The sequence below is a fragment of the Saccoglossus kowalevskii genome, chromosome 1 (assembly GCF_978046115.1).
Source record: "Saccoglossus kowalevskii chromosome 1, keSacKowa6.1, whole genome shotgun sequence".
NCBI lineage: Eukaryota > Metazoa > Hemichordata > Enteropneusta > Harrimaniidae > Saccoglossus > Saccoglossus kowalevskii.
The window spans coordinates 18,713,757-18,728,481 of record NC_140641.1 but is presented as its reverse complement, the minus strand read 5'-3'; the positions used below and the strand labels follow the sequence as shown (position 1 = coordinate 18,728,481).

General features: G+C 34.2%; 1 long non-coding RNA gene across 1 annotated transcript; it reads left to right on the top strand.

The window, feature by feature from the left end:
* The first annotated feature begins 783 nt into the window (after positions 1 to 783).
* Positions 784 to 7,597, top strand: LOC146750409 (uncharacterized). The gene is made up of 3 exons (XR_014930552.1): positions 784 to 838; positions 1,883 to 1,996; positions 7,241 to 7,597. It is a non-coding gene; the product is annotated as an uncharacterized LOC146750409 (long non-coding RNA).
* The last annotated feature ends 7,128 nt before the right edge of the window (positions 7,598 to 14,725 follow it).

Genomic DNA, 14,725 nt, shown 5'->3' with positions numbered 1-14,725 from the left:
TTGAGATAAAATTATCACATATAGGGGTGGATCGTTAATGGGTAAAGTGATGTTAAAAAAACATAACATAAGTTACTTTTCACACGTACCATTTTCGACCTATCGCCCCAAAATTCGTTACCCTGTATCTAGAAAACATAATTAACCGGATGTGCGCCCTATCACTCCTCCGGGAATATATAACCACTTGACTCTATTTTCACTTACGTCGTTCACCAGGGGAGAATCTAGACATGCAGTATAAAAATAACAATATTATCTCTTTCAATCTAATTCGCCTGCATTTCAACAATAGTTCAGCATGTAACACTAGTTTAGATGTAGGGAATGCTGGCGTCAATTACCGTTTCAGAGTCTAAACATTGATGGTGCTCTGTTGTAAAGATCGCACATTGCTCACAAAAACAATCCTAATATTACAGGCAACAGGAATTCAAATAGCAATGATCACAGCACGAGCTTCTATCTGGATCATTTTGTGATTTTCCTCTCACCTGCTGATTTCAAATGGGCACCACATGCTATTAATGAATACCTAAATTTGCATTTCTATAGGTAGTGACTTAAGACATTATAGTAACTATGCCGGCAGATACACCTGGGCAAACTTACGAATTAAAATATACATTGTGTATGTATGTACATATAAAGAGACCTTTGCAAGAGTAGTTACCATGTTATAGATTTAATCTATAGCTTTAATATATATCATCTGTTTTTCTAGGCGGTCCGTGTCGAGATGATCAGTTTACTTGTAATGACGGTAACTGTCAACCAGCATTTTATGAGTGTGATGGATACGAAGATTGCCCAGAAGCTGAAGACGAAGCGGATTGTGGTATTTGTATTCTTGTTATTGCATAGTGCATTATTATTTAAACGCTCAAAGTGACATCAAGTGTTACAGTTGTGTCAGTAAAGATTAAATTAATATGGTAACGTTTTAAAATTCGTACAATCGTTTTGGGCTACAGTATTACATGTTCAAAGGAAGAGATTATATGCCATCTTATAAAACGCGCACTCAACGCATACACGCGACTCTCGTTATTTATTATATATTTAGCGCATTTACCACAGATGGTTCTTGTCAGCTACCTATAATTAATAATGTGTGTACAATTCATGTATGAATATACATATAGCAGTATTCAGTCTATGTCGACAATTGGAAATTGACAGCATTTACATTTTAATTGAGTCATCAGACATAGTACACACTGACTAAGGGAAAGTCAGGGACAATGTTGCCAAACTTCATTATATTAGATGTTGGACATTGGTTATTCTAAATTCAAAAATTCTCTCAGGACTCAATGTTGATAAACACGAACCACCAGTTTGAAGACGTATCATTATTGATACAACCGTACCACTTGTTACTTTATAATTTTAGTGAATCCCAAAACAAAAGTTGCCTGCGTTAATGGATTCATGGGTTCAGTCCTGGAGACAGTATGTGGAACAAACAAAGTGATTGAAACAAATGTTAATAAAATCATCGTCAAACCTTTAATAAAGCAATATATTGAATACTCATTGCAATTTCTTTGAATTCGAAATTTATTTTACATTTATTATAGTTTGATTCAAATTATATTTAAATAGAGAATCAAAGCTACAGACAGAGTATCTGAATGCTGGTTGAAACAACTAACTGACCAATTAAAATAAGTAATGCCTGTTCGGGGGCAAATGTATTTATAAAAAAAACTATGCAAAAAAGGTTATTGATTTAACCTACCGCTTTGAATATTCCAAACTTAAAATTAAAATATACATTATGTATGTATGTATGTATATATAAAGAGACCTTTGCAAGAATAGTTACCATGTTATAGATTTGATCTATCGCTTTAATATATATCATCTGTTTTTCTAGGCGGTCCGTGTCGAGATGATCAGTTTACCTGTAATGACGGTATTTGTCAACCAGAAACTTATGAGTGTGATGGATATGAAGATTGCTCAACAGCCGAAGACGAAGCGAATTGTGGTATGTTTTACTCTCTGTGCACAATGTATTATTATGTAATCATGAACAGTGGCCTCAAACATTACGGCGTATGAGGTGTACTCAATAGTGATTATTCATATGTACTGTGGTAGGGTCTGCATCAAAGAAATGCATATTTTTTATTTGAGTGTATATACCGTTTGTAAACTGTTTTAGACATGTACATTATACAATTGTATCATTGTATTGTAAAGGATGGGTTAGTTTTACAACTTTAAATTGTTCAACCTTTCCGACAAAGTATATCATTGGCTGATTAGCATGTATGACATGTTTAGTCTGGGCATAGATTATATTTATCCGGATTTTATTGTGTTTCACAAACACAACAAAGCGTAATAAATTACACAACACAATTCTCAAGACACGATTCTTTTATTCAATGCACCCAATACTTCGGTTTTTTATAGTTTATTCCTTCTATGGATTATCACGTTTTATGCTAATATATTCAATTATCCCGACGGATTGTGACCCGATTACTGCTAACCTGTTTATCACCAGACTTGTGTAAATCGTAGACATTTGAGTAATCACAGAATCACATCGATTTAATCTATAGATGGTTCAACTAATGTGTTGATATATTTACGTTGATGTCTGTTTAATCTAAATCAGATGGAATTTGCTGTGATGTGCGAATATGCATAACAGTAAAATGACACTAGACCTAACATTAAAATGCACAAAATATATATGGCCTGTAATTGAGTGAATCGATCATTCATCGCAATTATTGTGTTCACAGTCTCAGAACAATTCCATGCCCAGATAAATTTGCAATTGTGTATAATGGTGAGCATCCCACTGAATTTTTCATTTTGAACAAACATTTTTGTTGAAATATGTGGTTTGCGAATGAAAGAAGTTGCAAGTGAATACGGATTAATGTAAAGTACTATACGTTACGTTACAAAGTACTCGTTTCTACCATTACATAAACTATTAATGACAATTGATGTTTTTATATGAGAGGGCGCGCTATATTTTGTATATACACCTGGTGTTATAAATATAAATACATATCTTTCAGTATATGTTGTTACATACTTGTCGGTGCATGCTCATTAACATAAAACCGTGTCATAATAAATATTCATTTTGAGCGGATCAGAATCTCTTCTGATGAGGTTGTCAGTGTTTTGTTTCATGTTTGAAGGTACATTAGCGGATTGGTTACTAAAATGGAAAAAAGTCGATTATAACGTTTAAGGATAATATTTATCGATAGCTAACTTTTTTCTTCGTAGCATTGAGACATTTTTTGCAGCATTCTAATTTTATTCATGAATAAACATGATGATGCACAATCAATGGAAAACTTGGAAAAGTACATTATTATTACAATTTTACTACGCCAAATATTGGCACATTGTATCATTAAAATTCCAGTCATGATAAAACGCTGCAATTTTACCATTTATTACAAATAACTGTGTGGTTAGATACGAATTTTATCAGATAGCAATTATTGCTATACCTCAGACTAGCATTGAATCAAACTTATTGTTTTAAGGGGTTAGCATACGTTTAATGTGTTTTTTTTCAATATTTTTTTTTATTTTAAATTATTGTTGGTTATGACAGTGTCTATGACTGTGCTTTTATTCTAAACAAAAACTCCATTTTAAAAGGCATATTTTGACGTTTTTTTCTATTTCAAAACATTGCCACGTGTGATTGTTTATAAACACCACCAACACAAGCACAACACTCGCATGAAAGTAATCCTAATTGACACTTGATGAAAGATCCGATTTGCATATCAATACTACAAAGTTTACGTAATTGCGGTACTCATTTCGCCCAGCCTTCCGCTTTTACACCCACAGCTTATTGCTTGATTTCCGACCGCGCAGTCTTGTCCGACCGGAAACCGACAGCATTTTAATCGCTCTTTTTTTTTGCTCGCTCGCTCATTGAAAACATTGACTGCTCGCCAAAACACTGATCACACATAAGTAGTCAAAATTGTGTTTTTTAAAAACTAATAGTTGCATGACACTCAATCATCAAAGCAACTTAACTGAGATCTCTTGTTACGTATTTTCGATGCTTGTTCTAAATGTAATATTTTATTTTAATGAGACAGTTACGTGAAAAGGGCATAGATAACTTCTTTCGACAGAACAGAGAAACGAGGAAAATGTTAATGATTTATTCCAAAAATAACGATACCAAAACCACATCGGTCCACAGGCGGTCGGTCTGGTACAATTTGTAAAATTAAGTCACGATCAGTGAATGAGCTCGATCTATACGTACCGTAAAAGTGTTCCCACAAAAAATATTTTGACTAAAACGGCCACATGCTCTGCAAAAATAGAACAGAGCTTGACATAAATGAATAATTCAGAAAAAAAAACGTGTCAAATTTAGTTATAGCCATAAATATTTGGTGGGCAGACGACTCATGGATGAACAATTCGACAATCAGAATCCACGCGGAAGTCCTTCAGGGCTGAAAATCATCGACCCTACTCTGGGTTATCTTATTTCACGACTAACAAAGAGAACTGATTCGCCGTGGACTCAGCTTAGTTTTTCTTCTTTTTGAACTGAGGTCAAATCCCCTCCGTTAGTCAAACTATACCGATGTTTTTCAGTGAATAATTTTGAAGCCTGTCACAGAACAAAAAGAACTATGTGAATCGAAGCCGGAGATTGGACGGTACGACGACCCTTCAATTAGCGTCAAATATGCTTTGTTACAACATCATTGATTTGCTGAAAGTCACCTGATCGGAGCACGACCTGGGTCACAGAACCATATTTGTCCGTATAATCAACAGGATTTTGCGAGAGAACCACACCCACATTTTCAACCATTTTCAGCACGGAAGTTGCCAATAAATGTCGAAAATCTCGTGCATTTCATGTATTCAGATAAAATAAATCTAGCGATTGCTAAAAATGGTTATTAATATATTCCCCGATGCTCTTGGAATTTTTATTTTTTTGATTTCAAGGTAAGAAATGGCTAGTTGAAGTTGTATCGACTTCAAGGCAGCTGTTTCACCGCGAACAACCAAGCTCTGTTGTAGTTTCGCGATGTGAAATGAAATATATATAATAATAATACTTCTTTAATTATTTGGGTTTTCAACCCACAAATTACGGGACATGATCCCCATGAATTACGGTAAATGTTTTGTCTCGGCTGATTGTGATGAATGCCGGACGTCGGGACTGACGCCCGTCCTAAACGATTTGGGGCACGGTCGACAGACATTCCAAACAATGGAAATTATCAACGAAAGAGGAGATTTTCTAGATATACTGTCATGACAAACATGTAAAATTAACAAATACACAAAAAGGTGTAATATTAGTTTTTATTTTAGGCTTAGATTAAATATTTTCTTTCACTCAGCCCATGCATGGAACTGCCATTTAGCTTCATGGTCTTTCAGCTTGTCTTCGCCTTGAGGAAAACAACAATAATTATACAATCCGTAAAAACATTGCGAAGACTCAACAATCGGGAAAGAAACCCCAGACGACCATGTCGTACTTGTGTTGAATTGTATTTCACGTCAGGATATTGTTGAAAATAAAATACTCAATCCAAGCCAAATCGAAGTCAAAGGGTCAGATTGCGTGCATATAATTATAGATAGTTAAAACGAAAAGTATTTGAACTTTTGTCGGCTGTTCAACATTTATAAAAACCAGTAAGACAATTATAAGACAATGTGAACCTCGGAAATGTTCTGCGAGCGAGCGGGCGGTGATATTTCGGGGTTTTCGCGATCGAAAATAAAGCGGAAATTGTCCAGTCGAATTCAACAAGCGGTCACAAAAACGATCGAAAAAAGGCGAAGTCATTGCTCTTGTTCGCACCACGGTTACTAAAAAAGAAACCGTGTTCGCACGCTTGCTACGACGTACCATACGGCTATCAGTTTTACAGTGAACAGTAATGAAAACAAACTTAAAAATATCTTGTGCACACGGCTTAAACCATTTTCTTTATTTGGAATAACTCCGCCTCCACACCATATTAGTAATATGCAAATCATACGTCACTTTCGCGGGAAGTCATCACGTTGTCGGTTGACACACGATAGGACCGTTCTGAGATTTCAAAACATATTTCATCCTGTTTTTAACGCGTATAACATTTAGCCCCGACATTAGAAGGCATTATTTAGTAGCTGGTCGCTAGGCAGACATGTTTCAATAATTATAACTCCATATTTTTCAATTTTTTTAGGCCTAGTTTGAGATTCATTGACCTTGGACGTTTTTTGCGTTTTACTTGAAATTGATTTCTACGTAGTTCTACAGATTCAGTACGCAATTTCTAACAAACGAAAGGTCAGATCGTCACCATTTTTGGTCAACTTTACCGCTATATAGAGTACTGGAGGAATGTTCCTGGGTTTATTTCTGTCTGCCTTCGTTTTGATTTTTTGCTTATTTTTATATAGAAACATGTTGTTTTTACTCAGGTATTAACGCCCAAACATTTGAAATAATGCTACATAAAAACAAATTATAGTTGCAAAAAAACGAAGAACATTGTACATGAAGCACCCCTCTATAATATTTACATAAAAAAATATATTCAGTCGTGCTGCAAATTAATTATTAATTGCGTCATTAACCGTTTTACTCCATTTTCGCGTATTCTTGTGATCACGTGACTTTGTATTTGCATAATTTAAAAAAAATGCCATATTTCCAAAGTTTGAAACAAGATCTTTCTTATGGTATATAACATGCATGGGTAAAATGTTTGTTTCAGTCTGTAAATTGAGGCCAAAAAATTGAACCAGCGAACGTATGCTAACCCCTTAATGTCTCTAAGAATAACTGATATTGATTTAAATGTTCTTAAAACCATATAATTTATTTCCCCATCTATGTAAGCAATCTGAAAATACACTTTTATAATTAATATCGATATGTATTGCGCGCAAATTGGGCACAACATGAGGTCACATTGGAAAAGGGTTCACTGTGCACAAACTACAGCATCAACGACAATAACTAAGAAACGACGTGCATGCTCAGTACGTATGGATCCAATTTGTGCCTGTAATTACTATTAGAACAGACGATGTCATCCTAATGTGTAGCGGCTATAACTCGCTACAGCGCTATAACAAACTTTGCGACAACTGCAACTCGACTAAAAATTGTTTTGCGACGTATAAGTGTTATTAGTAGAAACATTCATAATTGTTCAATTTACACTATTATATTATATTTTTGCAGAATATCCCTTCTTTGGGTTGTTCGGTTTTTGAAGGGAAGTCGTCTTGCTGAAGAGAGTATGGTGTTGAGATGTCACTGATGTGAATAATGATTACCATGGCGTTTGATGATGTACACAGTCTTTTTTTTAATTTATCATATTTGTGCTAATCTAATATTGGTTTATTTTCTAGATGTACACTTGAGTTTGCAGTGACATTTTGGATTGTATTATCTGTTGTTTAACATATGTATAAAGTGGTGTCTGAGCCGATCTCAATCACCCTTACTTATGTATACAATTTCATTTTGTGATTTACAAACTAGAGACCATGTTGATATGCTCTTAACTGTAATGATGATTTCCTGACATTTTGTATGGCTAAGCATAAATGAAGCCAACAATATACAAAGGGTAAATATATCATTGAAATATATATCTCTGTTTTTGTAAAGGAGACTATGTTTCCAATTTCCACATATCTTCAATATACATTTGTATATTTATTGTAACATAATCTTGTCTCTGGCATGCATATAGTATCACATTTACTGTCACTTTCATGTGATTTGGTTCTATTAGAATGACGTAAACACAGGTATAATAACCAAAAAAGTACGGGACAAAAAAACATCAATTTAATTTAGGATTTGGAGGAATTGCAAACTAGTGTACAGGTTACGTTCCTACTAAAAGTTTATTCAGAGAACAACAAACATATGATACGTCTGACTGTAATCTGCCATAACTATATGTTACTATATTATATTGAAAATAGTGTAATGCAATTAATCTTGCTGAACAGTTCTAGGAATTATCCATTTTCGGACAAACCTCCATAGCTATTTCTTATTCACAAAACATAACAACACATACTATTTTAACACCATACATATATTCTATCCAAATCTTAAAAACACATGCCTTATTGCAATAAAAATAAACTTTATTATGTCACATGCATTGTGTTTAACTTACTGGATTGACCGTTAATGGTGGATTAACATATGCTCCACTCTGGGAAAGGGGTATATATTCATATATATTTCATACTTAGTCGTGGCGTACTTATTTTTTTCGGTGAATATATTACAAACCGAAAAACAACATAGAGAATAGTTGTATACAAATATATAAACGCCTGCCAAATTATGATTGTCATTGGAACAACTTTATGCTCATGCTGAATGACAATATTATTCACAGACACATTACATTACATCACAGAATAAACAAAATAGTATAGTTTGGGTTTTACTTGTTTGTCCGTCTTTGGACTCAGATATACACCGATAAGTGTGGCATATATATGTCATATATGTGTAAGAGTTTTTGATCTATCTCTGACAACGTAGTAGTTTGTCATGCAATTCGTCACGTAAAACGACGCTATCGAGAGAAGAAAGCTCATAATTGTTATTCATGACATTTTTCAAACCATTGTCTGTCATCATGCTTTGGGAAAAAATGTATAATTCTCTCCTGAGTAATGATATTATTGTTTTACGATCGATTAATACATGACTTTCATTGCAAACTTGTGCGGTGGTACTAAACAATCTTTTTTCCCAGTTGAAATATGGATGTATATTTAGGGTACATTTTAATTCTGGCTCGATAATTTTCATACTATAATTCCGTTTTGAAAATTGCGTGAATTCCTAATTTGTTATTTTCTTTATATATTAGTATACAATGTGTTACGAGGCGTCAGGGTCGTGGCTACAATAAACAAAACGTGCTGTAAAAAGATATATAATCATGTATTATATGACACATTGTTTACCAATTCTCAATCAATTATAAAAACTACCCAACGAGTAATTTAACCAATAAATGACACACATTGAGTCGATGGAGTTACCACTTTAGCGCATAATGAGATTCCTTAACGATGAATGTTACAATTCGGGGTACCAAATCATTTATGAAAGGTTTGATTATTATGATTACATCTCATCGTCATATACACTGTACAACCATGTGTTAGTTGTCACCAAATCAAATCTTATGTGTTTATTTTATTTCAAGTGCTTACCCATATTTTGATAGCATTCGGGATGAATCCAATAAAATAAAATGATTACTCAGTACTCAACATATGTTTTTCGTTCGATACTAAAATATTTGCGCACGGTGCTGTGACACAGAAGACAACAAATTTAAAACAAATATCACCTTGGCTTAAGAGTGAATAATATATTTATATAATATGTTAATACGGTGGCATGACTGCTGTAACAACACACGAGAAGTCATCAGTCATATAAATACACAACGTTAATTATCATTCAGCTGTAACTGAGTGTCAAATTGCAAAATTGTATTTGTTGTTCTATACATTACTGCAGCATTCTGGTATTTGTGCTAGGAAAGCTGTAAATAATTACACAGACGCTTCAGAATATACTAACAACATGGCAGTAGCAACGTGGTTTAGAAGATTCACTGAGATTTTTCTTAGTTTGTACATGTACTTTTACAACATGGATTGAATACGATTTTTTAGATAATAATATATACTATGTTGAAAACAACAGACAATATACATAATTAATTTAATGTCTGAAATGCAATGTCATACAATGCCAAACCTGAATAACAAGTGTAACACTAATGTCGTTCACCTGCAGGCAACAACACCGTTTCCGGGGTTACGTTGATTTATTATATTATATTATAATGTTTACTTTTAGATATAGTTGATAGATGGCTTTCAACGTCATTATAGATGACTTACCAGTATATGAGTAGGTTAATACAGTCACGCGGCATTTACGTCGACGTTAATCGTGGGCAACTGCCACGTATTCAATTACAGTCAGTAAATTATAATATAATTAGAAGCGACAATAGCCGGAGAGCTGATAAAACGTCTCACAAAAGGACCTGTATGGTATTGGATGTGTGGATGCAATGTATAAAAAAAAATGTGTGTATATAATTAGTACATCGATTTAATTTCAAAAGTATTTTAGATTACCTGTAAGCGAATTATCACTATAATTAAAGACAAATGCGCCTTAAATCACGTGGGCTAGCTGTTGATAAAAACCCAAGCATAGCGCAGTCGTGAATTCGTTAGTCTTGTAGCTGATTGTATCTACATTAGATTAAACTCGGCAATTCCACAGATAGGCAATGTTTCGTTCAGTTGATCATATATTTTTGTTGTATGATTTTATTTCTTTATATCTCGATTTAACAACGCATTAATGCTCGACACATACTACGAGCAGCAACTTTGAAATTATATCAAACTATGATCCTCAAATGTTATGGCTCCAATTAACGTACAAACTCGCTAACGGTGTAAAATCGACATCAAAAACACAAAACACGCTAATAGTTTTACAAAAAACTTAATTTAGACCATCCAACAAAATTACAGACCAATATCGATATTGTGCATGTTATGGCGTTAGATAACAATATAGATCCAAAGTCTCACTCATTAGTTTGATTACGTTTTTATAGAACACCGTTGGTATATGCATAGTTTTCTCGAAAAATTCGATACAGTCAATCAATTCAGTATTATATTTTCCAAACTTGTTCACGATATCATTCCGGGGGGCTCCCGGGGAATGCTTTAAAGAAGTTATTATGTACCAGTAGCTAAGAATCAAACATCCAAATTCCCTAACATATGTGGTTTGACTCAAGATTCAATCTTGGTGTAATTAGATTTCACATATATTTAATGACATTCCCGATTCTTCGGCTTTCTTTGATTTTACACTATACGTCGATGATTCAAATATATTTCTTACTTTGCAAGATAATTCTAATATCACAAATCTTGGCAATATAAATACAGAGTTGCAGAAAAATATTCAGTTGTGCTATATAAATAAACTGTTCAATACAGGAAAATATGCAAACAGTGGGTAGGATTCCTATGAAAGTATTAAAGTTACTCCGGGTCAGAAATTAGAAAAGAACACATTGCACATTAGGTCAGCAAAACCACAGGAATTATCTTTAAATTACTTCACATCCTTCCACAGTCAATATTAATCACACTGTACAATACATTTATTTTACCACATATTTTATTCGCGTTAAAAGTGTCGCATACGACTTATTTACCACTTCCGTGTCACTGAGAATGTTCTAGAATCGTACTGTATCTGGGTGGAATATTCTAGATTTTGTTTAGAAACTGGTTGAATAGCTAATAGAATACTGTAGGAGGCAATAGAAGGTAATGGAACATTCTAGAAATTGGTAGTAAGTTCCAGACTCATTATGTATGCTGATGTAATGGTCTATTTATAGACAGTGTGGGTATATATAGGGGAGTTGTTCAGCACTGAAATCAGATTGGAGATCTCGTTGAATTGTATTGGAGTTTAAGTATCTAGTTATTGGAGTAGTGGAGTTTTACCGCGTTATTGTACTTGATGTTTGCAGAGTATAATAATACCAGTACCAGTTGAAACCTCATCTGTTGGCTCCGTATTCGTATTTTATCATCGCCGCCAGGGAAGTCTTTCTGTTACTGTTGCCATTTTGGTATTTGAACCATCACACCTGTACTATACCAATTACGGTAATATTACGTTGCGTGTGACAAAAAGTCTGGAGCAGTATCTACCGTTGTCACCGAGTTTGTATTATACAGAAACTTGTATGCATTATTGCATTCAGCGATTTTAGCTACACTTCCCAATTAAATGGGCATATATAGTTGGTACTAGATGCGGTGATTATAGGGCTGTGCTTTAACGAACTTATTTATCAACTTAAAAACGCGTTTCCGAAGATTAGACGCACAATTTCAGTATATCGGCGTACATCATTTTAGTTCATTTCGAGAATTAGAACTCGGTGGAAATATTGGCACGGGATCCAATGACGTGGAATGACTAGCGTATAAAAGCCGTATATACTGTTATACGGGGGTGACTTGGCTTATACATGTGATAACACACAATATGTGATTCATATATAGTACTATGTGATGTAGATATGAGGGGGAACATCTTTTCTCTGGGTTCTCCACACGTGTCAGGGGGGAATCTCGTCTCTGTCTCTATATTGCGTCCCCTTGAGGTGCGGGATCGGGAAAGTCACTTAAACTTTACAGTCAAATAAGACACACACATCGAAATACGTTTCAACTCTCGGTCAGTCGAGCACTCTATAAGACACAGCGCCCTGGGGAGAAGTCCCCAAGACTATCGCAAGGCTGATCCAAGACTCTCTCTAGACTGCGTCAAGACTCGCCCCAAGACTCTCTAGGACTGCCTCTGTCCTCGTGTACTCGCCAAGACCAACTAAAACAACTTTATTCACTTTCAAAACCTTAACTAATTACAAAGCAGTTTAAATACTCTAGGGCGTAACCTTCAATCATAAAGCCAATCACACTAAGTACTGAACACGTCATATCTTTTGATTAATCGTTCACTACATTAATAACTGCGAATACTAACTGTCAGAAATAGTAGTCCGAATAGCGACGGTTATCTCGTAATTAGTTCCAAATCACTGAGTCGAGTTCCGTCCAGAACTTCACATGGGCTGAAACGATGACAGACATAACACAACCATTCGCTAGTAATCAGCTAATTAAGTCGATTAACAGATACGGAAAAACAAATTCATCACATAGATATAAAATTATATGATGTAAATATATACTATGTTATGTAAATATAGCATTGTGGAACGTAAACATGTCATTATGTGAATTAGATAAAACATTCTGTGATGAACATATAACACTATACGACGTTTATATATCCTTATGTGATGAAGATATAACATTGCGATGTATATATAGCTTTTTATGGGATGTAGATACAACATTATGTGATGTATTTAACACATTGTGCTACGTATATATAACATTATACGAAATTTAGGGCATTATGTTATGAAGATATAAAATTATGTGATGTATGTATAACGTTATATGCAGTATATACCATTATGTGATACATATCTAACACTATAAGATATATATATATATATATTACGTCGTGTAGATATTGCATTCTGCGATGCAGACATGACATTGTGTAAAATTGATATAACATTGTGTGATGTAGATACAACAACGTGTGACGTAGAATACGCTTTTCGAAAGGTTTTTGGTAACTATCAGAATTAGATTATGTGTATCCATATGTTTATCATAATGAATATTTTATGAAGTCATTGGCATCACACAAAACACATAGCGTAATAAAATATCTGGTGCTTTCAAGTCATAACCCATTCAAATATGAGCATTGTACTTGTATCTCGAAAGAAAATCATGTAGAATAGTTGGATGCTTGAGTAAAGAAATTCTCTCAAAATGTCTATATATATAAATAGTTCTGCCGGATTTGTGTCAGATTAACCACGTATGCTTGTTACGATTAAATTACATTTTCTTTCAGAAGACACAAATTGTGCTAATTTAATCTTATTAAATTAATAATTATCACCGCTGCAGGTCACAACAAGGCAATCTCAAAAAGCTAGAATGCTGCTCCGCATGTGTTTATCCCGTAATTTCCATTGTTGCAACAGCACTGTGTACAGTCTAACAAGTCACGATCAGGCAATTACTAGATTTCAAGTAGCTATTTTCGTGTTCTATGGAATTAGATTTCTACACTTACCAACAGATATATCCGGGTTGTGGAATGTAACCTTACGCCAAAAACCCCAACTATAAAGAGAGGTTAAAGAAAACAAAACAAAAAGATCACGCGTAATGGCTGGAATATTTAAAACAGTACGCTCATCACATGTTTTAAAGTTCAGAAGATCATTCCGACTCGAGTCGAAAATGCTTTTTTTAACACAATTGTTTTATATTAACTTAATTTTATTAGGTTACAAATCTAATGTCAATGAATATTGCGGTGGTGGTTATATGTGAACATCTGACGTGCCAACGTACTTTATTCGAAACTAATTAAGTTGTTTAACTAGAGCAACTTTGCACAACGATATGATTACGTCACTCTAGAGATATAAATCAACATACAGAAAGTTGCTAGCGTATACTAATGCGCATGTGCGTGGTTTCGGTATAATATGTACACGTACAATAATTGAGAAATACTCGCAGGCGGTTTCTATTCATCTGACGAGGTTTCGTCGTGAATCGTTGCTCAATATCGTCATAATGTTTACGTGCAATACTATACATATATGGAGTTCATGATCGTAGTTATATACTCAGTGAATACGTCATCAAGTCCATGTCAACACATAATGTCCTGGCATTGGGATATTGCTGTTTAAATCTGTGATCTGCCGAATTTTACCAAATATAACCATTCAACATACAGTATTTTCCATGCCGGGTATGTTCTAGTTGGCAAATCTTAAATTAGCATTCGCATTGTGTATAAAGATGCATATAAATGTATTGTTTGTACTGGGACTGGTATGTTACATATTTAACGGTATGAATTAGCGCGAATCGTAGAAAAATATATATTCCTAGTTTTTCCGTATGATGCATGCAAATATTTAACATATAATGATCGAGTATA